The sequence below is a fragment of the Lolium rigidum genome, chromosome 2, assembly GCF_022539505.1.
Source record: "Lolium rigidum isolate FL_2022 chromosome 2, APGP_CSIRO_Lrig_0.1, whole genome shotgun sequence".
Taxonomy (NCBI): Eukaryota; Viridiplantae; Streptophyta; class Magnoliopsida; order Poales; family Poaceae; genus Lolium; species Lolium rigidum.
Genome location: NC_061509.1, coordinates 66,257,586 through 66,283,896, shown reverse-complemented (window position 1 = coordinate 66,283,896; position 26,311 = coordinate 66,257,586). Strand labels below are relative to the sequence as shown.

Genomic DNA, 26,311 nt, shown 5'->3' with positions numbered 1-26,311 from the left:
TACACTAAAGAAGATTTTATTGCTAAGAAACATGGTAATGAAAGAGAACCTTGGGTTCAAAAGCAAATGCCTTTTCCTGTTAAGAAACTAAAATCAAGGAGGAAGAACACTATAATAAACTTTGTGATTGGATGAAACCTTTGTTTTTGCAAATCCCTTTGACGGATGCTATTAAATTGCCTCCTTATTCAAAGTATATGAAAGATATTGTCTCTAACAAAAGGAAAATTCCTAATGAGTAGATTTCCACTATGCTTGCTAATTACTCTTTCAATGGCAAGGTTCCAAAGAAGCTGGGAGACCCAGGTATACCAACTATCCCTTGTTCCATCAAGAATAATTATGTTAGAACTGCTCTATGTGATTTGGGAGCAGGAGTTAGTGTAATGCCTTTTTCCCTTTACAAGAGACTTGATTTAGATAAGTTGATACCAACCGATGTATCTTTGCAAATGGCTGATAAATCTACTGTTGTTCCTGTTGGTGTATGTGAGGATGTTCCTGTTCAAGTTACTACTAATTGCTTAATATTAACTGATTTTGTTGTGTTGGAAATGCCTCAAGATGATAATATGTCTATTATTCTTGGAAGACCTTTTCTTAACACTGCAGGGGCTGTTATTGATTACAATAAAGGAAAAGTTACTTTCAATGTTGATGACAAGGAGCATACTTGTTTATTTTCCCAAGAGGATTGATAAAGTATATGGAGTTAATACAATTTCTAATTTGAGAACTATCGAGTGGGAGTTATTGATTGTCCTATATATGAGCCTAAAGAAGGATATCAAAATATTATGATTGGATCCATATCAATACAATATAAGGTAACATGATTGATTTGAGGTTTATTTCTTCTTATGACATGTAAAATTTATTTGGTGGCAAGACTTGATCAACCTTGTCAACAAGTATATTTTAAATGCATGGAAGAGCTAAACAACATTTCTTTCTTCCTCCACTTGTTTTACTTGTTGTAGTACTACTTGTTTTGCAAGATGCTTTAGTTGTTTGAAATTTTGGGAAATCTTTTTCTGCCCTGAAACAGTTATTTTAACACCCAGAAATGTCCATTTTTCGAAGTTTTCAAAAATTTATAAAAATTATACCACTGGTCCTACTTTTTAAAATGCAACCTGGGAGTGCCTGGGGCTGACCAGTGGGGCACCCCAGGGCTGCACCCCATGTGCTGGCGCGGCCAGCAAGGGGGCGCGCCGCCCTGTGGTGAGGGCCCCACCTGGCCCTCCACTCACTCATCCACCTACCACTCCACTCTCTTCCACGGGAAAACACGACACCATTGTTCAAACCCGAGTTTCTTGCTGTTCTTGCTCGAAATTTTCGATCTCCTTGCTCAGCCCATCTTTGCTGCTGAGATTTGGAGCATTTATTCTCCGGTATGTGACTCCTCCGATTATCCAAATATAATTTTGTATAGTTGAGTATATCTTGAGTAATTTGCTGCTGTAGGTGACATGTTAAGTGAGTTTGCATGCTTGATTCAAGTTGTAAAAATTAGTTTTGATGCATGTTTAGTACTCTATCAAGTTCCTATTGTAGTTTCCCTCATTTGTATGTCTCAAAATCAACTTTTATAATGTTTGTTGAAAAATTTCAGAAAAGGAAAATGCATAACAACACCTTTGGAGAAGTGTTTGAGAGGGATACGCCAAGAGTGCCAAGGCCTTCAAGGGAAGCTACTCGTGTTAGGCGATCCTATGATGAGGATGTCATTGCACCTAGCTTTGAAGATGGAGAGGATAATGGGATTCCTAATGCTTCATCCTTTCCGTGCATTGACTTTTTGCGTAATGCAGGGCTACTTGATGACTTCTTGTTTCTCATTAATAGGGTGGGCCTGTCTACCTATATGGAAGATGAAAGTGATCAATTTCATATGCTAACTAAAATCTTTGTTGAAAGCTTTAAATTCAGCAACACACCTTTCACACCATTAGTTAAATTTAGGATTTATGATAGGCCTATTACTATGAAATTGGGTGAATTTTGTGCTGCACTGGACATTACTCCTATAGGTACAGCGAAGAAGATCGAGAACCGCCCCAAAGCTTTGATGGAACTCTATCGAGAAGTTACCAATGATGATTACCGTACCATTCAGCGCGGCAAGATAAGGAACATTCAGCTCCCTGCCATTAGATATTTCACTTATTATCTTGCTACTAGCATTCTTGGTAGGGAGAACACTAGCAACATTTCTAGTTATCATCTTGCTTTTCTGGTTGCTGCGCTGACTGGAAGTACACCTTATCATCTTGGTGCTCTCATTGCTCGTCGCTTATCTACTAAGGGACCTATTTATGGAGGAATTGATGCTTCACGTATTGTTGCATATCTAGGTCTTTCTGTTGATCCTAATGATGAGAAATTAACTCCTGTTAGGCTTGATATTGCTGCTATGAAGGGTCACCAATTTGTCACAACTAACTCCAATTTAGAAAATATTGTCTATAGAATGTTGTTTATTGACGGGGATGAGAGGGAAATCCCTTTTCCGCAGGCCGATTTGTTCAGTGTTCGCAGGAGGCCGTGGTCGCGTTCCTAGGAGGAGGTGGATGAGCAGCTGAGGATACTTGGCTTTCACCAGCAGCACGACTCCGAGGACGCCGAGCCCTCTGACGGGTACACTGTCACGTATCCTGGTGCGTCCTCCAGCTTGTACCAAGGACAGGATCCTTCTTCATCATATTACGGAGGTGCCACCTCATGGGCACCATGGGATTGACCTCCACTTAGGCCAAAAGCCTAAGCTTGGGGGGAGGTACGACGGCATCACTCATTCATTGCATATTACAATTGCCGGTCATTTGTATATACTTGTTTTACTTCTTTTGGTTGTTTCTCTTTCAGTTATTTTTATTTCAGTAGGTTCTTATTTTAGTTTTTGAAGGTTGTTACTACTGTAGTAACCTTTACTTTTACCTTTTTATTTCATTTGTGTGCCGTTGGGTCCTCTAATATGAGGAAGATGATATTTGGGCAAGTGCTGTCTAAAAAACAGATTCTGGACTGATACTGAAAAATTTTCTAAAAATAGCCAGGACGTTATTTTGAGCTGCCAATTTTTGTGCATGTTCCCCAGGTTATTATCTAACTTTCATTATTTGAGCACTTTTCGAGTTGAACAGCATAAGATTTTCGAAAAAAATAATTAATGTACTGCTGTCAAGTTTTGGCAGATTTCTGCCACTTTGCTTTTCTGTGATTCTTTTAGTTTTCATTCTCTTGTTTTTGCTTTGTTTATTTTCTAAAACACAAAAAGACAAAAAAAAATCTGTTGTTTCTCTTTATCATTTGTTTATTTGGTTTCTTGTTCCTATTTTGCTTTATTTACTATCGTTGGTTTGCTATGAGAAAATCCAAAAAAAAATTACTTTTGTTCGGTGACTCTAATATCGAAAACGCCAAAAATATTTGTTGTTCTTCTTCGGTTTTGTAAAGTTTATTATGGAGTTCAGCAGTCTCCGGTGGTTGGAGCTTGGTTTTCATTCCATATTATTCAAGCCACACAAGTGAAAGGCAATAATGACGATCTACGACAACTCGATTGTGGTGAGAGGCTGGCATGAACTCTATTTGTTTTCATTTTTGTACATATACTCATCCATGTGAGCATACTTAGTTGGTTCATGTGAGGTATATGTCATTTAATGAAAGTCTAGTAGTTCATGATCTCTCATGTTTAGCTCCAATTTATTAATAATGAGTAGCATGTCATGAATATCTGCTTGCATTGTTTTATTCATAGATAAGTATGACATTGTGGTATCCTCCCCTGAATAATTCACTTGAATCGACTTGGCACATGCTCACGCATGCATATGACTAAACAAAAAGTCAGTTAAGCCTCGATGATTTATTTTGCTTCAGAGTTCTTGTATCACTTTTATACCTCCGTTAATTTTATTTTGTCGCAAGCATGATTATGACAGTTATTGCTCTCTTCCCAGCCTATTGCTAGCCTTCACTTGTACTGAGCGGGAATGCTGCTCGTGCTTCTAAATCCCTGAAAACCAAGCTATTCCAAAGTGTCCACCATAAATACCTATGCATGTCATTTCAAACCATTCCAAGTAAATTTTCATGTGCTACCTTTAAAACCTTCAAAGTATTTCTCAATTTGTGTCAATGTTTTATAGCTCATGAGGAAGTATGTGGTATTTTATCTTTCAATCTTGTCAGTCAGACTTTCACCAATGGACTAGTGGCATATACATCCGTTTATCCAATAATTTTGCAAAAAGAGCTGGCAACGGGGTGCCTAGCCCCAATTAATTACAACTTTCATTAATAATTCTCTTCACATGTTTTGCCCTGATTTATCAGTAAGCAACTTAACTTGCAAATAGACACTCCTCCATGGTATGTGAATGTTCGAAGGCACCCGCGGATTCGGTTAGCCACGGCTTGTGTAAGCAAAGGTTGGGGGAGTGTCATCCATAATGAAACTAAAATACATGTGTAAACAAAAGAGAAGAGGGATGATCTACCTTGCTGGTAGAGATAACGTCCTTCATGGGAGCCGCTCTTGAACGTCTGGTTGACAAGGTAGTTAGAGTACCCACTATCATTCGTTGACAACAACAAACACCTCTCAAAACAATTTTACTTCTGTTTAAAAAAATGAAAAGCTCTAGCACATGTTAATCCCTGCTTCTCTCTGTGAAGGGTCAATCTTTTACTTTTATGTTGAGTCACCATCCTTTCTTTGAGCACCTTCTTGAGAGCATAATTTTCACTCTTAGTGTAATATGTTTGTCCCAGAATATGGTTAACTGTGGTATGACTTTGATGCTTTTATCTTTGATAATCTTTACTTCTAGTCTTCCCATGAACTTCAGAGGTGCCTGGGCATTTATGTTTTGTTGTACAAATACGGGCAAGCGAGATACCACATTATCATATCTTTTTATGAGCATTGCAATCCTGCTTATAGATATGTTTCATGATGCTTATTATTAGTTTGTTGGTATCTTTTTCATGATTGACATAACTATTAGATGACTTTATTTGCATTTATCTTATTATGAATTGCCTAAGTACTCGTCCATATAATGAGAATATTTACATCATATGAGCAAATGTGTTCATGAAAGTTCTTTTATCGCACTCAGTTGTTAACTGAATTGCTTGAGGACAAGCAATAAGCTAAGCTTGGGGGGAGTTGATACGTCCAAAACGTATCTACTTTCCCGAACACTTTTGCTATTGTTTTGCCTCTAATTTGTGTATTTTGGATACAACTAACACGGACTAACGCTATTTTCAGCAGAATTGCCCTGGTGTCTTATTATTGTGCAGAAAATCAACTTTCAGGAAAATCCCCAGAAATAATTGCAATGGGCCTATTTTTACAGCAGACCCACGGAGCCAGAAGATGAGACGGAGGGGGGCCACGAGGCGCGCACACCACGTGGCGGCGCGGTGGGCCCATGGCCGCGCCGCCATATGGTGAGGCCGCCTCGGCCAGCCCCCGATGCTCCCCTCTGGACTACTTAAAGCCCTTGACCTAAAAACGCACGGGGAGTCGACCAATTTTCCAGAAGCCGTCCAGAACTCCGTCGCCACCGAAAACCCCATCTCGGGATCAGAAACTCCGTTCTGGCACCCTGCCGGGACAGGGAATTGGAGGAGATCATCGCCATCATCGCCACCGACGCCTCTCCATCGACCATCCATGATTCCCCCATCCATGTGTGAGTATTTCCCCCGCTGTAGGCTGATGGGGATGGTAGGGATTGGATGAGATTGTTCATGTAATAGACATAAGATTGTTAGGGCATGGTGCCTAGTATCCGTTATTGGTACTTTTATGATATTGTTGCAACTTGTTATGCTTAATGCTTGTCACTAGGGCCCGAGTGCCATGATTTCAGATCTGAACATGTTATTGATTCATGATGATATTCATTGTTTTACGATCTTACCTGCAAGTTGTATACACATATTGCTGTCCGGAACCCGAGGCCCCAAAGTGACGGAAATTGGGACAACCAGAGGGGAAGGCTGTGATATGAGGATCACATGTGTTCACGGAGTGTTAATGCTTTGCTCCGGTACTCTATTAAAAGGAGTACCTTAATTACCAAGTAGTTTCCCTAGAGGCCCTGGCTGCCACCGGCCGGTAGGACAAAAGATGTTGTGCAAGTTTCTCATTGCGAGCACGTACGACTATATACGGAACACATGCCTATGGTTGTTTAGTACTTGGATACCGTTTTAGTATTATCTGCAAATGCCTAGTCTTGATTATTACATGAGTTATCTTATCCATGCAGCGCCCGTTCATCCATCCCTATGCCTACAGTATTTTTATCCTGTTGTTTACTATAATCGCTACTCGCTGTCTTTATTACACCGCTGCTTATATTTCACCACTGCTACTGCTATAAAACTGTTGCTACTGATAAACTATTGCGAGCAAGTCCGTTTCCAGGTGCAGCTGAATCGACAACTCCGCTGTTAAGGCTTACAAATATTCTTTGGCTCCCCTTGTGTCGAATAAATAATTGGGTTTTACTTCCCTCGAAGACTGTTGCGATCCCCTATACTTGTGGGTCATCACCTCCCCGTCGCCCCTTCACCTTTCCCAGCCCACCCGCTCGGCCCCGTCGCTGCTGTCACGCTCGGCTCCCGATTCCATTATCCCGAGCTCCTAATCCAGAGCGAGAAGAGGATATGTGCCACGATCTCCTTGGTCCTTGTCCTCTCCGAAAGCAGGAGTGGTGCTGCTACAGCCTGCGGGAGGAGGAGGTAACACGAGCAATCGTCGGATCTGAGGAGAAGCAGGGATTGGGCATTTGGGGAAGATAACTATGACGTGGGGGTCCACCCGTCATTGTCTCACAGAAAAGACGGGAGCTGGCCGAACGTTCTGAGCTTCGTGGAGAAGTGCGGAGTCGGATCTGAGAGCCGGATTTGAGGATTTAGAGAAGCTAGGAGGCTTCCGAACACGCCCTTAGTATATACCACTTCATCATAGTTACAAAAGGGGGGCATCAAATGTCTTTCAACCCTAACTACTGCCAAAATGTACATCATCATCATCATCATCAAGTCCATCACCTCCATGCATGCATCCCCTCAACCACGCCCTCAAGGGCACCACTATAGGTTGTAGTGGTACTTGGCAAGGTAGTTCCTTAGCCAGAGGATGTGGTGTGGGTCGTTCATGCCAACAAAGCTGTAACCCTGGCCCTTGTGGTCGACGAGGTGGCTCAGAACCACCATGAGATCCTCCTCGGTGAAGCGAAGCATGTCCATGACCACATTGTACAGCTGAGGGTGCATGTATGTCGGCTTGTTGTCACAGATGGATTGTGTGACGTTCTTGACATTAATAGTCATGTTGGCGAAGGCACCTCTCTTCCTCTTGCCGGTGGTCGGCTTATCAGGCACGTCGGCAGCCTTCTCAGCTGGCCCATCGAAGATGACCGTGTCAGACCCCTGAGTGTTAGCATCCTGAGGAGAAGGCGCAGTTGCAGCCGTTCCCAGGGGCTTAATTGATCTTATGGTGTACTTTCCAGTGGCGAGGCCAAAGGAGAAGATGGCATGCATCTCGTCATAGTTCGCAATGGGCACATTCAGGAACTTCGCGTCCCTTGGGTGATCCTACGATATGAAGAGACAATGATGTTAGTTGTGCATGTTTGTGATCCAAGGAGTTAGTGAGGTGGACAGAGTGTGCTCACCGTGACGTGCCCACAGTAGTGCTCAGCCTTAAGGATGATGCATTTGGTATCGTCGCACCACTGAGCCCCGCTTAGATCACGGAGCCTGCAAACGATGATCCACCTCTGCCGCCACTTCCTCATGTGGTTGTATACCTGAGTGGAACTAACGTATGCACCACAGTGTTCAAACAGGGCCTTTGCCACACCAATCAGATGGACTTCCTTGAATCTTTTGTCAGTTCTCACTCCGCTCTTGATCAAAGCTGATATGTCTCAAACGTATCTATACTTTTTGATGCTCTATGCTTGTTTTACACCAATTTATATATGTTTTGCTCATGCTTTGTTGGACTTTTATACATTTTCCGGCGCTAACCTACTAACAAGATGCCACAGTGCCAGTTTCTTGTTTTCTGTTGTTTTGTATTTCAGAAAAGTTGTACAGGAAATATACTCGGAATTGGACGAAACAAAAACCGAAGTCAATATTTTACTGTAACGAAGATGAAGTTCGAAGGGGAGATGAATAGGAGCCACTAGGGGGCCAAAACACCCCTTGGCGTGGCCAGGCCTGGGCCCGCGCCAAGGCATGGTGTGGCCCACCCAGGTGGCCACCGACATCGCCCCTCCGTCTATTTAATCACGATCTCAGGAAAACCCTGAAGACCCGAGCCTCCATCCACGAAAAGTTCCGTCGCAGCCGCCATTGTAGAACCCATCTCGGGAGGGTTCTGAAACTCTTCTTGGCACCTTGCCGGAGGGGTTAATCATCACCGGAGGCATCTACATCGCCATGCCCGCCTCCGAAGTGATGTATGAGTAGTTCATCCCTGGACTATGGGTCCATAGCAGTAGCTAGATGGTTTTCTTCTCCAATTTGTGCCTCATGTTTAGATCTTGTGAACCGCCCTACATGATCAAGATCATCCTTATGTAATGCTACATGTTGTGTTCGCTGGGATCCGATGAATATTGAATACTATGTTGAGATCGATTATATATTCTTGTCATATGTTATTTGTGATCTTGCATGTTTTCCGTTGCTAGTAGATACTCTGGCCAAGTAGATGCTTGTGACTCCAAGAGGGGGTATTTATGCTCGATAGTAGGTTCATGCCTCTAGTTTTCTAGAAGAGTGACAATAACTTCTAAGATTGTAGATGTGTTGTTGCTACTAGGGAGAAAACAACAATGTTTTATCCAAGGGTAATTCTATTGTTTACTTTACACACATTGCTTAATGCGATAATTTGTTGATTGCAACTTAATACTAGAAGGGGTTCGGACGATAACCGGATCTTTAGATGATGTTCTTTTTTGATAGATTTATGCCACTATTTGCATTTGCCTCTTAATCTCTTTCTTTTTGAGTTCTTTTGATCAAAGAGCTTTTTGAAGAGTTGATACAGTAGCTAATGCTTTAATAGATGTTTGATATATGTTAGAACTGAACCAAGTGGATTTGTTTATTTTGATTGTATTAATGCTGCTAATAGAGAATTGTGTGAAGTTTTGTATGAAGGAAGTTTTCAAGTGTAGGGAGAGAAAAATGATGTGATGAGATGAAGAATGGACAAAAGCTCAAGCTTGGGGATGTCCCTGTACCCCAAGAAATATTCAAGAGGTACAAGTGTCAAACTTGGGGATGCCCAAGGCATCCCCACTTCATCAACAAAGCAACAGGTCATCTCTCTATGCGCCATCTTTTTATTGCTTCATACGCTATGTGTTGTTCTTGGAGCGTCTTTATTTTTTTTTAGTTTTGTTTTAGTTTTGTTTGTTGTAGCATATGTTGGATCATGGCACATTTGTTTTGGAGAGAGACACGCTCCGTTTTAATTGCATAGAACGCTCTAGTTTTCGCTCTTATTGTTTTGCGAGTGTTCTAGTTTTCTAGTACCGCGTTTAGGTCTTGTTCTTTCACTTGAATTTTGTTCAGAACTCGTTAATTAGTATTCTTTATTTATATATGATTAGCTCTCTGGTCCATATTGTATTTCATCTCTGAGTGTTATTTCAAATAATTTGATTGGTGTTGGATAAGAGTAAAATGTTTCATGTCTATAGTGATGCAAAATGAATCTTGTCTAGACTTTGGCATGTCATATTGGATGTTATTCTTGTCATATGCTTAGTATTTATTGTTGTAGCATGACTTGTTTTAAATATCTGAGAGTGCATAATGTGTCATTTAAAGAATCATGTGTTGTTTCCATCATAAAAGCATAATATTGTGGTATTCTCCTTTGACGCTTTATTGGGTTGACTTGGCACATGCCTACACCATGTTATAGCTATAACCAGTCAACTAAAGCTTCTATGATCATTTAGTTTTTGACTTGTAATATCACTTTATGCTTTGATTGATAATGTCACTATGGATGATTATGGCCATTATTGCTCTCTTAGTTGGTCGCTCCCAGTCTTTTGCTAGTCTCCGCCTGTACTGAGTATGAACTCTACTCGTGCATCCAACAACCAATAACCAAAGTTTGCCAATCATGTCCACCATATCTACCTAGTAGCATTATTGCTATTCCAAGTATGCTCATCATGTTTTTATTTATCTTCCAAATTAAATTTTGGCATGAGAAAATTAGTCAGTAAAGCTCTCACGAACTTGATGGCACATTTACTTTCTTGCACTTAATAAATTTGATCATTGTGACTATATTATGAAGTTTATATGTTTGCAAATTGCAAGTTTGGGAGTTAGCATAACCATGCTTTCATGGGGAACGCTTTCGACATTGCACTTATTCATATTTAGTCGATGTCATGTTGTTTTGTTTATGGACGCCTAGCAGTGCGAAATAAAATGGAAACTTGTAAGTCCATGGAGTTTATATATGATTAGAGAAACGCCTGGGCCGCTAATCTAATTAAGCCATGCATCATTCATGGTGGAAATTTACAGCGAACCATAGTGAGCATTCTATGAAGCATTTTCAATAAAAAGCTATACCCATAGTAAATAAACAATTGTTGAGATGCTCATTGTATGTTTGTCTTGTCATTTTGGCATGGGATTGCTCCTACAAGAGTACTTCCATATCATCGGGCAAGAGGTACCCCGTTGGCATTTCTCAATGATACATGTATACTTACAATGACAAGAACTTATTTGGGACCTAAGTTGAGTAGCATGAGGTTTAGGTACTTGTATTCAAGGGGCATGAGATTTTCAACTTGTGATTTGTCAAGCATATAGCTCATATTTGCCTCACATTAATTTTAACCATTCAAGATGCTTACGATAGGAGCAATGAGAGCTCAAAGCTAATAAGTACCATACTTTTTGGAAGATACTCTGCAAAGAGTCTATCTTTTACTATTATGTTGAGTCTTCATCTTCTTCTTTATGCACCAATTAAGAGAGCATAGTTGTCATTTTTAGTGCAATGTGCATAGTCCAAAATTGTTATTGATTCATGATTATGATATTGCTTGTTCTTAAATTACTTGTATCTAGTCACCCTCTGAACTTTAAAGGTGTCCTAGCATTTATGTTTTGCTACTTCATAAAGGACATGTTGAGTACCACTTTGATATGCTTTATCTATGCTCATAAACAAACAGTTACTTTCAATGCACTAGTATTCATGATCATTTGTTTGAGTTGCTCTTCATGTTATAACATAGTTGCTAAGTTCTATTGTTAGAATTATATCTATCATGCCTATGTTTAGAGTACTTTGATCCCAGCTCACAATGCTTTACAATTCTTGATCAAGATTGTACTGGCTACATGTCACCTCAAAAATTATTTTGTTATCACTTACCTACTCGAGGACGAGCAGGAGTTAAGCTTGGGGATGCTTCATATGTCTCAAACGTATATCTATAATTTTTGATGCTCCATGTTTGTTTTACACCAATTTATATATGTTTTGCTCATGCTTCGTTGCACTTTTATATATTTTCTGGCACTGACCTATTAACAAGATGCCACAGTGCCAGTTCCATGTTTTCTGCTGTTTTGTATTTCAGAAAATTTGTACAAGAAATATTCTCGGAATTGAACGAAACAAAAGCCAAAGTCAATATTTTAATGTAACGAAGACGAAGTCCGAAGGGGGAACGAAGAGGAGCCACAGGGGGCCCAAACCACCCCTTGGCGTGGCCAGGCCTGGGCCCGCGCCAAGGCATGGTGTGGCCCACCAAGGTGGCCACCGACATCGCCCCTCCGCCTATTTAATCATGATCTCGGGAAAAGCCTGAAGATCCGAGCCTCGATCCACGAAAAGTTCCGTCGCGGCCGCCATTGCAGAACCCATCTCGGGAGGGTTCTGAAGCTCTTCCCGGCACCCTGCTGGAGAGGGAAATCATCGCCGGAGGCATCAACATCGCCATGCCCGCATCCGAAGTGATGCGTGAGTAGTTCATCCCTGGACTATGGGTGCATAGCAGTAGCTAGATGGTTGTCTTCTTCAATTTGTGCATGATGTTTAGATCTTGTGAGCTTCCCTACATGATCAAGATCATCCTGATGTAATGCTACATGTTGTGTTTGTTGGGATACGATGAATATTGAATACTATGTTGAGATCGATTATATATTCTTGTCATATGTTATTTGTCATCTTGCATGCTCTCCGTTGCTAGTAGATACTCTGGCCAAGTAGATGCTTGTGACTCCAAGAGGGGGTATTTATGCTCGATAGTAGGTTCATGCCTCTAGTTTTCTAGAAGAGCAACAATAACTTCTAAGATTGTAGATGTGCTATTGCTACTAGGGAAAAAACAACAATATTTTATCCAAGGGTAATTCTATTGTTTACTTTACACACATTGCTTAACGCGATAATCTGTTGCTTGCAACTTAATTCTAGAAGGGGTTCGAAAGATAACCGGAAGGTGTGTTATTAGTCATAGACGTAGTTGGATTACGGTCTATGTATTATGTTGTAATGCCCAAACGAATCTCATAGTAATCATCTTGTCACGTATGGTCGATATTCTGTCAATTGCCCAGCTGTAATTTGTTCACCCAGCATGTTATTTATCTTTATGGGGAGACACCTCTAGTGAACTGTGGACCTCGGTCCTTTCCTTTACACTGATAAATTCAACCACTGCAATCGTGCTCTTTTTTACTTACTGTAAGCTCTGTTCTCTTTTATTACTGCAAACATCTCTTTCCACTCGATACACGTCTAATCCTTTGTGTTCAGCAAACCGGTGAGATTGACAACCTCACTGTAAGTTGGGGCAAAGTATTGTGGTTGTGTTGTGTGCAGGTTCCACGTTGTTGCTGACATCGGTAGTGCGCCCTGCCAATAGTCAGCCAGCAACACCTTCAGAAGTCACTCCTTTCTCCTACTGGTCCCATTAAACCTTGGTTTCTTACTCAGGGAAAACTTGCCGTTGTGCTCATCACACCTTCCTCTTGGGGTTTCACAACCGCTTCCATCAAACACACGCCATCAAAAGCGCACATCTTCTCCAACATGTAGCTGAACATGAAGAGGAGAAATTTCATGGTCGCGTTCGCCTTCCGTAAGGCCTTCAAGGCCTTGGCTATGTTAGTGCAGTTTCCTTCTTTGTGGAGGCCATCCTCGCCGCCACCTCTGCCGCTACCTGAGCCACCAGGTCATCCACAGGACCATTGCGGGGTGACCGCCACCTTGGACTCATAGGGGGCTATGAATCAGCAACTTGCGAAGGAATCTGAGAGTCCCCAACGCAGACAAGAGTCTGGCTAAAGTCATCACAGAAGGAGTCCTACACACATTGTAGTACAGAGAACGTGAATTTACTTGGGAACGAAGACATGGCTAAAGTGTACAGTACAAATCATACCAACATCATGCTAAATCAGACAAGCAATACATGGCAACAGTGGACAACACAAACCCTATCAAGATCAAGATAACTCATCACATTTGGGACAAACAAGGAATCGCAAATGTGGCACCCTAGTAAGATCATGATAACTCAGCATATTTGGCACTAACCCCTGCAACAAGATCAAACCTTAGCCCAGATCTGACAACTCCTAACCAAGATCCAAGCATAACCGAGCAACCGGGGTGAGGGAATCCTTACAGTCATCGCTAGAGGTGAAGAAGTGTTGCACCAGGAATTAGATGAAGCCGCCGAGATGCAGTCGACACCGCCGTCGTCGCCGACCCGAGATCTGTGCGCCGCTTACCTGCTTGCCGAGGGGAGGTAGAGCTCAAAATTTTGGGGGAGGGTGGAGGTGGAGGAGGGGGTACAAATAGACGATGGGGCGCGGCGGGAGGTGATGGATTCCTTCCCGCTCCCTTTTCGTTTTCGCCGATGCGCGCCGCAGCTCGCACCATCTCCCTCCTCGCACGCTCGCGTGCCAAAGGTTTCCTTTTGCATCAGCTGCGTGCGAGATTTGGGTGGCTCGTTGGAAACGGCCGATTCAGGTGCTCCTCCAGAACTGGCCCAGGTCTGCTTTAAGAACCGTTCGATGCAACAACGTGGAGGATCCTAGTCAACCAAACGGGTCAAAAATTGTTGACCCGATGCGAGCCAAGGGGTCTCGAGGCTACCAAACAGGCTTAAGCGTCTGCAGTAACATTGATGCACCTACGTCCAAAACGACGCGGCCTGTCCAACATAATAGCGTAAGAAATATTTGTCTAGTGCATTGTAACTAACTTGCTTATATCTTGAAACATTGTGGAGCAGATTGCCATATTGGTATTTTAGTAAGCAAAATACGACTAGTTCCAAAATACTCATATTCCCTGCTAGTACTATCTGACTGGACCTATGTAGTTTACTTTGCACAAATTTCGTAATATAACATCACTGGAACCACATGAAATAGTTGATATCAGTCGTCATTCAGATAGCAGCAACTGCAGGCAGACTCTCCATGGTACATAGATTTAGCAAATGAAGCAGCTACTAGAAGTAGAACCCTATCCAATTAACTCCGCCGCAAAATGCAACTCTATCAAATCTTCTGAAAACACATTCCAATACCCGAACCAGTGCCAAGACTGGATACTGCAACACAATAGACGACAGCTCCTAGTCTTCAGGGAAGGCCTCAAAAGGATCATCAACTGACAAATCTGATCCCGCTTTGAGGCTCCAAGAACCACCTCCAATAGGATAGCAACTGCCCTTTAACTGCACTTTGCAGTCTCTGTTAGCCCAATTAGCAGAACAAAGAGCCCCGAGTACAGCAACCACCACTTGGCTCTCAGGGTAAGTTAGATCATTTTTCATCACGATGAACATTCTCTCTAGATTCGCATTCTCCGCGATGAACACAAGAAAATCGAACTCTTCACGATTCCCTTGTACCTCATGGAAAGACAAAATCTTGAGGTGCGACTGGACACATTCAATAGGACTTATCTCCTGTAGATTTCAGACTAAGGTTGTCCATGTGTTGTCTGTCAGAATATGAAGGATTACTCTTCCTCGAGAACCCTTCACACCCACCTGATTCGGTCCGGTTTCATACCCATCTATAATTGTTGGACAAAGCGCGGATAAATAGGGGTTATGATGGAAGATAATGAAGAAGAAGAGGATGATGACAACTATCTTATATTCCCTGAATACGGTGATACCGCAACGAGGGAAGCTGAAGCACAAGAGGCATCATATGAGCCCACTGATGATCTTGATCGGACCATTGCTGATGCAAAGAGAGACTACATAACTGAAAATAAGAGACTGAAGTTCAAGAAGATGTTAGAGGATCACAAAATTTTGTTGTACCTGCGAAGATGTCCTAAAAAAGTTGGGTAGCACATTGTAATTGTTGCAATAGAAGGCAGAGAACGGTGTGACTGACAAGGGATTTGAAAAGTTGCTGAAAATAATGAAGAAGCGGCTTCCAAAGGGTAACGAATTGCCCGCTAGTACGTACGAAGCAAAGAAGGTTATCTACCCTCTAGGATTAGATGTGCAGAAGATACATGCATGCCCTAATGACTGCATCCTCTACCGCAGTGAAGAGTACAAAAATTTGGATGCATGCATGCCTGGTATGCATTGCATTGTGGTATAAGATCAGACGAGATAACCCTAGTGATGTTGAGGGTGAGCGCCCCAAGAAGAGGGTTCTGCAAATGTGATGTGGTATGCTCCTATAATACCACGATTGAAACGTTTGTTCAGAAACAAAGAGCATGACGGGTTGTTGCGATAGCACAAATAAAGATCATCCAGAGATGGCACGGCTAGTAGCACAAACGGCTAGACATCTCGGTACAAGATGTTCAATTCACTGACAAGGAAAACTGTCACATGGCTGAATTAGCATACATATATGAGTACGGGAAGCCTCTCCTCAGACCTGAGCAGGTCCCGCATCTGCAAACACAAATGCGAAGATTGCATGAGTGGTACATGCAAGTCTCGGCGGAAGGGAGCACCATGCTCACCGCAGCAGTTAGAGAGGAGCATTACTTCCGTGGAAACAACAATATACACATTGACTTTGAATAATTATTTCACTTATTCAATCAAGATGCCATCGCGACAAATCTCTCGCCAGTTGCTATTGTCTGTAAGTGATTTATTTCTGTAATTAAGTCTCTAGCTCAGCTCGGTCATTGCATGAATAATTATCATCACTATATTCTTTTGTACGCTACTATGCAGATTGAAGATTCTCGAATGCAAAAGAGAACAAATATATGACCTTGGGTCCATTGACCCAAATATCGTTTATGAAGTTACGCTAAACGTATACGCCATGAACGCAGAGGATTAGTTGCTAAGGTTTTTAAAGAAACTACAAACCAAAACGGAAATAATATTTCCTTACAACTTCAAGTGAGTGTTACTATCTTGTACACGTTCGATTTCGCTTACTCGATGTTAAGTGTAATTGATGAGTTATGCATGCGTAGGTTCCACTTTATTCTGCTAATCATTCAAGTTGACCAAGGAATAGTACTTGTGATGGACTCGAAACTTAAAGACCATGAGATGTGGGTGGACCTGCATGAAATGTTGAGGTGATTTCAATCATTATCGCCCTATATCGGCATCTTTTGTTTATTTATTTATATCAAGTAATTAATAACTTTTTTACTCATTTTCTTTGCCGGGCAGGGTTGGAAGCGGTTCATCAAGGTTGTTAGATGTGAATGGAAACAGGAACTCGAATTTCGAGATCTCAATGTAACTAGTACTATAGCTAGGTTCGTGCATCTCTTTGATTCTTGTTTCAATACCATTATAATGCTTGATTATTATTTTGATTAAGCTCTATTATGTGCTTGAGGCAAGAAGACGGAATAATTTATGTGGATACTACGTTTGTGAGTTCATTCGCCAGACGGCCTGTGAGCAGGGCAGAATTCTACAACAACTTCATGTACGTAAACAATATTCACAATCTTATTTTATTACCATCAGTTGTGTTGAGTTTTATTCGTATATATTGATCTCCATCTTAAAATTAGATAGAACAGATGCGGGGGACGGTCTCCTATCAAAGGATCGCGTACGAGCAATTCAAAAGGAATTGGCGGGATTCTTACTTAAGGAGGTCATATCTCCGAAGGGAGAATACCATCGGGGATTTATATTTAAACAATAGGGATCGTAAGAGAAATTATATTCTATATACATGAACGTGTACTGTATTCATGACGATGTTGTGTAATGTTCCTTCATTGCTGTATGTAGTAGAGATCGAGTTGAATGAAAAACACAAAATAAAAATGAAAACACTAAATGAAAAAGGAATTGAATGATAAACACAAAATAAAAATGAAAAGGAAAACAAAGGAGAAAGGGGCTCGCTCCACACGTGGAACTCTTTAGTGTCGGTTGGTGTTACCAACCGGAACTAAAGCCCCTTCAACCCGAACACTCAAGCCCAGCCACGTGGAGACACTTTAGTTCCGATTCGCAACACAACTGAAATTAAATGGCCGGAAGGGGGGCTTTAGTCCTGATTACACAGTCCCGATTGCGCAACCGGGACTAAAGGCAGTTACGAACCGGGACTTATGTGGCAGTCCCGATTGCGCAACCGGGACTAAAGGCAGTTACGAACCAGAACTTATGTGGCTTTATATAATAGTGTCCTCTGGACGGGTTTGATATCAAGCGAGCGAGACGCGAGTTAGCCAGTGCCCGTTCCAGATCTACGAGGGGAAGTATGTTGTTTGATGGCATGCACCCGTTTGAAATTTACCTTTGCTACTATGTTTAACTATATTTATATTAGTTGAGAGTTGAGACGTGCATTGCACGTGCAATCTTACTAGTGAACAAAAAGAAGAAATTACTCCTGAATCCTGATATAGCTGACTACTGTTGTTAAAACACCACTTTACTTGGCAAGTTTCGTGACCTGGTCACCGGTAAGAGTGCCATGCTTCAGGAGGGCGTTGGCTAGCACATGGAGCTTATTATTGTGAGTCGTCAGGATCGTCTTCGCGTTCTTGTAAGCATTGTCCAATAGTTCTTTCACCTCCTCGTCAACCACATCTGATGTTCGCCTACTCATGGCTGTCGGCCCACCTTCATCATTGTCATACGAAACATGACCAACCCGCTTGCTCATACCATACTTGGTAACCATGACTGTCGCCAACTGAGTCGCCGTGCTTAGATCAGAAGAGGCACCGGTCGTGACCTCGGTTTCTCCAAATATAAGCTCCTCGGCACAGTTCCTCCCATGAGGACATCCAGCCTCGCTAGCATCTGCTTCCTCGTGAGGTTCTCTATGCTGTCTTGCACTGGCAGCTGTGTTACCATGCCAAGAGAATTGTCCCTGGGAACAATGGTGGCCTTGTGGACAGGGTCAGCGCCGTCTGTGTGGATAGCAACGAGAGCATGCCCTCCCTCATGATACGCAGTATTCTTCCTGCAACGATCAGATAATACAACTGACTTGCGCTCACTGCCAATCATGATCCTGTCCTTGGCATACTCTACGTGATGCATCGTAACAGATTTTGCCCCTTCCTTGGCAGCTTTGAGAGCGGCGTCATTCACCAGGTTTGCGAGGTCTGCACCTGAGAACCCAGGTGTCCCCTTCGCAATTGTCATTGCATCCACACCCTTGGCTTTCAACACCTGCAAGGAAAAATTCACAGAAAAGGTCAAAGTTTAAGTCTTGCATTAAAGACCAAAAAGTCAAGTCAAAGGCGCTATATATTTCAGGGTAGAGGAGATGTACCTTTGACATATAGGACTCGAGGATCTGCCGTCGGCCCTCAACGTCTGGAATAGGAACATGAATTTGACCGTCAAGACGCCCAGGCCTGACAAGGGCTTTATCAAGCGACTGCGGGAAGTTGGTCGCCGCGATAACGATAATCCCATCATTCTGCTTGAAGCCATCCATCTCAGAAAGCAGCTGGTTCAGGGTCTGCCTATGCCACGCTGGATCGAATGCATTTCTGCGCGCACCGACAGCATCAACTTCATCAATGAATATTATGCAAGGATTCTCTTCTTTGCTGCAAGAAAGAGCTCCCTCACTCTCTTAGCCCCAAGACCAGCATACACCTCATCAAAATCACTGCCACTGCACGCAAAGAAAGGGACGCCGGCTTCCCCGGCCACAGCTCTTGCCAACATGGTCTTCCCTGTGCCAGGTGGGCCCACAAGCAAAACAACCTTTGGAAGCTTGCCACCGAGGCGTGTAAAACGCTGCAAACAATGTGAAACTAGGTTAACAACAAGAATTGCTGAAAACCGGAAGATCTGCAGGGTTGATGGCAATGTTACACTCACCTTGGGATTTCGTAGGTAATGAACTATGTCTTCAAGGTCAGCTTTGGCTTCATCAACCCCCTTTACATCGCTAAATTTCGTGGTTGAGTGTACTTCCCTCAGAGCATCAAATTTACCTAATCTTTTATTGAACTTGACATCTTCTTTTGAATTGCCATCTTCTTTTGAATCACTAGATTCTTCATCTTCTGGTTCCTCAAACTCATGGGTCGGCGCCTTACCGGCAAAGATTACAAGGCCGTGGTCAGCCATTTTGTCAACCAGAGCTTTCCCTCCATAAATTATAAGGCCAGTAACTGCAATGGCCCGGAAGGTAGCCCAAAGCTGTTTCCATATTCTACCTTTCTCCACTCTAACCATGTGGAACGGTGTACGAGCTGTACCGTGAACACCATCTTTTGACAAGAGCTGACTACCACTACCGCTAATTCCTTCCACCCTTGCTGAATTACCAATTCCTCCTGCATACAATATCCATCCACGCAGAAATGAGTCGTAAACAAATTGTACCCTTTTTAGCATGGCAAAGAATAACGGTTGGTAGTATATAGAAGGGCATGAGAAGAAACACGGTTACCTCGTGTTTGCATTTCACGACTGACAACAGCTTTTACATACTCCGAGAGAGCTGAAGGTTTGGAATACAATGAAGGCTGCCTCTCAAAAGTTGTATATAATGCTTTCTGGATCGCTGCTATTAAACTCTCTAGCTTCAGAGCGTAGGCCCCGAACAAAGCTCGACCGGTATTTCTGTCGTATAGCTGGAAGACCGCTACCTGTATGAAGCATTAACAGAGCGGATCAGTTTACAAAAGAAATTTAAGTAGCTCCTCAATGGTAAGTCTCAACCAACAAGGCGTAGAATATAATTAATAAGATGTTCGTATGATCAAAAACAGGATGTTGCGCACAATTAAGTTGGGCTAATACTACCAAGTTCTTTTTTCTCTGTTCATGTCATGCTTGCACAGGGGGCCATGCTAATCTTTTCGGTCTTGCTCTAATTCTTATTTGAAAATAGCACTAGTTGGCAGTTGCGACATATGTGCATCAATTAAACGTGTCGTTCATCCGTGTGGTGCAGGAGAGCAAGACGTACCTGCACCAGTAGTTGCTTTTGCAGCAGAAGGAACAGAAGCCTTCGCTACCTTACTGTAAATTCCATGCTTTGCAAGATGACTCGCAGCCTGTGACACAAACACGCACAAAGATTAATCCAGCTGGAGCTTATGGTAGTATTCAAGCCTCAAAATTGGCAACGGAATAAGCGGCATCAATCTGACAGTGCCCTTGCAGAGTTGCAGGTGCAGGTGCAGCATCGATAAGCATCAGGTATGAAGAAGAAAGAATTTTTTTGTTCGTTTGCAGTGAGGAACAAGGCAAAGTCAGGATGGGGAAAAAGCGAGAGAAAGAGATAGAGAGACCTTGGAGAGGGCGACGCGGCAGGTCATGATAGACAACAGGACGTCCTACGGCGGATTTGGTTGGTCTAGGCCAAGAACAGAATCGCTCGAAACTTTTTGTCGCTCGGCAAGACAACACCTCCTGAGATTTTGGCTTTACTCTCGTGATGATAGTCTCTAGTCTTCATGGGCAGTATTTAAGTTATTTAACTGCATCGATCGATCAAATGTGGATCTCTAGTCCAACTCTGCTGCACCTCGCACCTGCCCGGGGAAGGCTTGCGGAATCTGTATCGGCGCCGACGCTGACACCGAGAAGCTAGCCGCAGATGATGGGGAGAGAGGAAGTTTTCGGCCGAATTCAGAGAAGGTCTCTGCGACCAAATCAACGCTACCCCAAAGGACTCCAACAGCGCAACCCCAAAGGATTCCAACACCAAAGGATTCCAACAGGCAGATCAACCAATTAGCCCAGCTCCCTGCCGAATCCGAGCGGGGAGCTCCTGGATCATGCAGGTAAGGCTCGATGTTGGAGCATTGCAGAGGATAAAATGATGCAGAGACGGAATTCACCTGCGGCGAAGCTGTTCAGGAGGTCTCGCGCTTTGGTTCCACCGCGCGCCGGCTCCCCAAATCGACCGGGCCCGCGCACTGCGGCGGCGGTTCCCGGCCGTCGCGAGCGGTGCCCCGCCGCTCCTCGCCGTCATCGCCCACTCTCTCCACTTTCTCGGCAGTGGGCAGGGACCTGGGCGCTGTCGCCTGTTCCAAATGCATCCTTCCAAGGTGGTTTTGCCGCAGGGTTCTTCCAACGTCGCTCGGAGCTAGTTAGTGTAGGCTTTTGGGAAAATTGTGGATGGGTTGGTCACTTGGACCTCCACACCCTCTCATATATATAGCTCAACTTAGGCTTACATGTTAACTCATACACTAGAATAGTCTAGACACTACTACTATACTAACACTCCCTAGAATACTCTAGACTTTGCTAATAAACTAACTTAGATTCTAGCACACTACTGGAATATTCTAGACTTTCCTAGGAAACTACTACTAATCTTCAATTCCCTAGAGCATTCTAGACTCTACTAGAGTACTATTACACTAATCTTAGATTCCAACACTCCCCCTCAAAATGGGCGATGGATATCTATCATTCCCATCGTGTTACATGCCAACAAACATTCCTTACTACCTAATCCTTTGGTTAGACAATTTGCTATTTGTTCTCTAGAGGTTACATGGCTTAACTTCAAGGTTCCTTCGTCAAGCCGTTCTTTAATGAAGAATCGATCTATTTCCACATGCTTTGTTCGGTCATGCTGAACGGGATTGTTAGCAATGTTTATTGCTGACTTGTTGTCGCACCAAAGATTCAATGGCCCTCTCCGCAGTAGCTTCAATTCTGATAGGAGGCCTTTCATCCATAACATCTCACACAAACACACCGCCATTGCTCTATACTCGCTTCGCAGTTGATCTTGAGACCACATGCTGCTTCTTGCTCCTCCAAGATACCAAGTTTCCTCCTACGAAGACACAAAAGCCCGATGTTGACCTTCGTCATCAAGGCAACTTGCCCAATCAGCGTCACAATATCCCTCCACACTCAAGTGCCCATTGGCCTTGAACCATAGACCTTTTCCAGGACTTCCTTTCAGATAGCGTAAAATTCTATAAGCTGCCTCTAGATGTCCACTTCTTGGGTCATGCATGTAGCGGCTCACCACACTCACGGCATAAGATATATCGAGGTCTCGTATGGCATAAATAGATAAGTCGACCAACAAGCCGTTGGTAGCGCTCTCTATTAACTCGGATCTCCCGATCGAGCACATAGCCGGTGATTTTGCTCAATAGGAGTTGAAGCAGGCCGACACCCAAGCATACCGGTCTCATTGAGTAGATCCAACACATATTTCCGTTGAGAGATAACTATTCCTTTAGGAGATCTCGCAATCTCAATACCCAAAAAATACTTGAGTTGTCCTAGATCCTTAACCTCAAATTCTCTCGCTCAATCTCATCTTCGGTCGGCTTATTTCATCATTATCGTCTCCGATGATAACAATGTCGTCCACATAAACTGCAAGGATGGTAATACGACGCCCCGAATGCCTATAGAACACGGTATGATCCCTATTACATTGCTTGTAACCCATATTGCGCATGGCTCTCCGGAACCTATCAAACCATGCCCTTGGTGACTCGCTTGAGACCATACAAAGACTTCTTCAATCCGCACACCTTCCCACGGGTGTTGGAGTTACTAAAGCCGAGTGGAATGTCCATATAAACTTCTTCCCGGAGATCTCCATGCAAGAAAGCATTCTTGACATCCGAGCTGATGCAAGGGCCAACCAAAGTTAGCAAGCACAAGAAATAAGAGTTCTTATAGTACTCATCTTTGCAACGAGCGCAAAGGTCTCGTCATAGTCAATCCCATATGTTTGACTGTAACCCCTTGCCACCAACCTTGCCTTGTATCGTTCTATTTTCCCTTACAGGGATTGCTTCACGGAATACACCCATTTGCAAGTAACTCGGACGTTTTCCAATTTGGAAGAGTAACAAGATCCCATGTATTGTTCTTCTCAAGAGCTTTCATTTCCTCCAACATGGCCTCGTACCACTTTGGGTCTTGTTTTGCTTCTTTCCAATCTCTTGGGATCACCACAGATTGCAATGATGCGATGAAGGCCCTGTAGTTTGTAGATAGAGATGCATATGATACATAATTAGCAATGTCATGCTCCTCCCGGTACCAATTTGGAGGTTTTCTAGCTGCAGCTCGGGTTCCTTTTCTTAAGGCAATGGGCAAGTCCATTGAATCCCTCGTAATAGATGGACCTGCGTCATCAGACAATTCATCAGTTTCAACACCTGTTGGAGCATGTTGCTCCCCCTGCACCTGTGTGTCACTTGTCGTGGGAGCCTGTTGTTGCGCATGTTGCTCCCCCTGCACCTGTGTCACTTGTCGTGGGAACCTATTGTTGCTGCTGCTCATGCTGCGATTTTCTCCGCGTATACACTTTCAAGTTCTCTTCCTCGTTTGGCTTTCTCCATCTCTCTTCACTTGTAGCTTGTCTCCTTGTAGACACCCTTAGATTTTCTTCCTCATTTGGCTTTGTCCATCTCTCTTCACTAGTAGGAGATGGAATTGAACCAACAACAACTCCGGATGGTTCATGTTCCTTTGTCCTCAAAAGTTCACTCTCCCTCTCGACTAGCTTCGATTGTGCTAGGAGAGTCAAAGTCAAACAACGAGCTGAGGTCCGTCTTCTCTCCATAGAACGGCTCACTCTCTAAATGTCATATCCATGCTAACAAATGTTCTCCGCTCACTAGGGCTCCAACACTTGTAGCCCTTTTGTCCAGATGGGTATCCAATGAAGATGCACTTCACAGCACGAGGATCCAATTTTCCCACCGAAGGTCTATGGTCTCTAACAAAGCAAGTACACCCAAAAAACCTTTGGCGGAACGATGAACTCATTTTGGCCATAGATCATTTCATATGGAGTCTTCATCCCAAGCACTCTTGAGGGCATCCGGTTGATGAGATAAGTAGCAGTCATAACCGCTTCACTCCACAAGAATTTGGGCACATTCATGGTAAACATAAGTGATCGAGCCACCTCCAAGCGAGATGACGATTCTTCCTTTCGGCTACTCCATTCGTGGAGAAGTATCGGGACATGAAGTTTGATGAAGTATTCCTTTTGGGAAAGAAAATTGCCAAATTCATTGTTCACATACTCCGTCCCATTATCACGTCCTGATAATTTGAATACTAGCGTTGAAGCGATTTTGGACATATGCATAGAAGTCCTTGAAGCATGTAAACACCTCACTTTTATGTTTCAGAAGATATATCCAAGTCATTCGGGAGTAGCAATCAATGAAGGTGACAAAATATTTCATCCCGCTAACAGAGACCACCGGGGAAGTCCATACATCAGAGTGAATCAGTACAAAGGGCAACGTGCTCCGCGATCCACGACTCACATATGATGTCCCGGTGTATTTTCCAAACTCACATGCATCACACACAAGTTTTTCTTTGTCCACCTTCTTCATTTCTTCGAGGAATATCTTACTCATAGTATCAAAGGATATATGGCCCAATCGACAATGTTGGAGTATCAACCTTGCCTCATCATCATTGGTAACAACTGTGAGAGCAGTGCACAACGCTTCATCGGTTTTCCTTCTATCCAAGTACCACAATCCCTTATGTCTCACACCTATCCCAAGCCTCCTTCCAGTCTTCCTCTCTTCAATTATACAATTATATCGATCGGCAATTATTCGACAATCAATATCATCAACCAAAGAGCTCATAGACACCAAACTCACCGGAAACAATGGAGCATATAATACCAAGACAATGTAATGGACGGAGTGCATTTCACTGTGCCGACCCCTTTCACAAGTTGATAAGTTCCATCGGCTGTTTGGATCGTCTCTTTATGCATGGGTGGATGTGGAGTATATGATGCAAACTCACTCCACTTACCCGTGACATGTGCTTCGATGCTCCCGAATCCGGAATCCAATTTGAACAAGTTCCATTTAATGCGGGAGCCCGACTTGAGATTGCTTCTTCGTTTGTGCAAGATTCACACAATTTCCTAGGACAGTTGTTTTTCCACTTTGTTTTGGAATTTCGCACTCTCCCTTGATTGTCTCAACTTCTCAATCTCCTTGAGCAATTGAGTCATTTTCTCAAGTAGCTTCTCAATTGTTTGATTCTCCCCATTGATCAATATTGCTGAAAATCACCAACAAACCAGCTTATGTGCTTCTTCTCTTCTCTCGCTATATTTGGCCTACTCTTGCGGATCTCCCGACCCCTCTCGGATCTTTCTTCCGGCTGCACACGCCTTAGGTCTCTCCTTTGTCCTCTCACTCGCACACGCGAAATCAGCACCTTTGCTTCTCCCTCTTCACCGCAAGCCACAAGCAGCTGCACCTCACCCAGCTGCTCCCTTTACCACCACACCGAACTTTGCAAGATTCACCACCACTCCGAACGCCTGCAGACGGTTGGCTCTGCACCTCTGCAGCAGCTCACATCAACACTTCTACCTGGGCAGCACTCCACTCCTCTGCCCGTCTGTTGCATTTCCCCTGGATTTTGCTGAACTCCACCTCACTCCACCGAATTACCACAGGCAGCCCGTAGCACACACCATCACTGCCTCTAGCTCTAATACCATGTAGGCTTTTGGGGAAATTGTGGATGGGTTGGTCACTTGGACCTCCACACCCTCTCATATATATAGCTCAACTTAGGCTTACATGTTAACTCATACACTAGAATAGTCTAGACACTACTACTATACTAACACTCCCTAGAATACTCTAGACTTTGCTAATAAACTAACTTAGATTCTAGCACACTACTGAAATATTCTAGACTTTCCTAGGAGACTACTACTAATCTCCAATTCCCCTAGAGCATTCTAGACTCTACTAGAGTACTATTACACTAATCTTAGATTCCAACAGTTAGAA

General features: G+C 43.2%; 1 long non-coding RNA gene and 1 pseudogene across 1 annotated transcript; both read right to left on the bottom strand.

Annotated features, from left to right (window-relative positions):
• Positions 1–17,979: 17,979 nt before the first annotated feature.
• LOC124689825 lies at positions 17,980–20,043 on the bottom strand (annotated as a pseudogene).
• An 11-nt stretch (positions 20,044–20,054) lies between these two features.
• On the bottom strand, positions 20,055–21,434 carry LOC124686616. Its single transcript, XR_006997885.1, has 3 exons — positions 21,368–21,434; positions 20,491–20,578; positions 20,055–20,167 (listed from the first exon to the last, which is right to left on the bottom strand). It is a non-coding gene; the product is annotated as an uncharacterized LOC124686616 (long non-coding RNA).
• Positions 21,435–26,311: the final 4,877 nt, after the last annotated feature.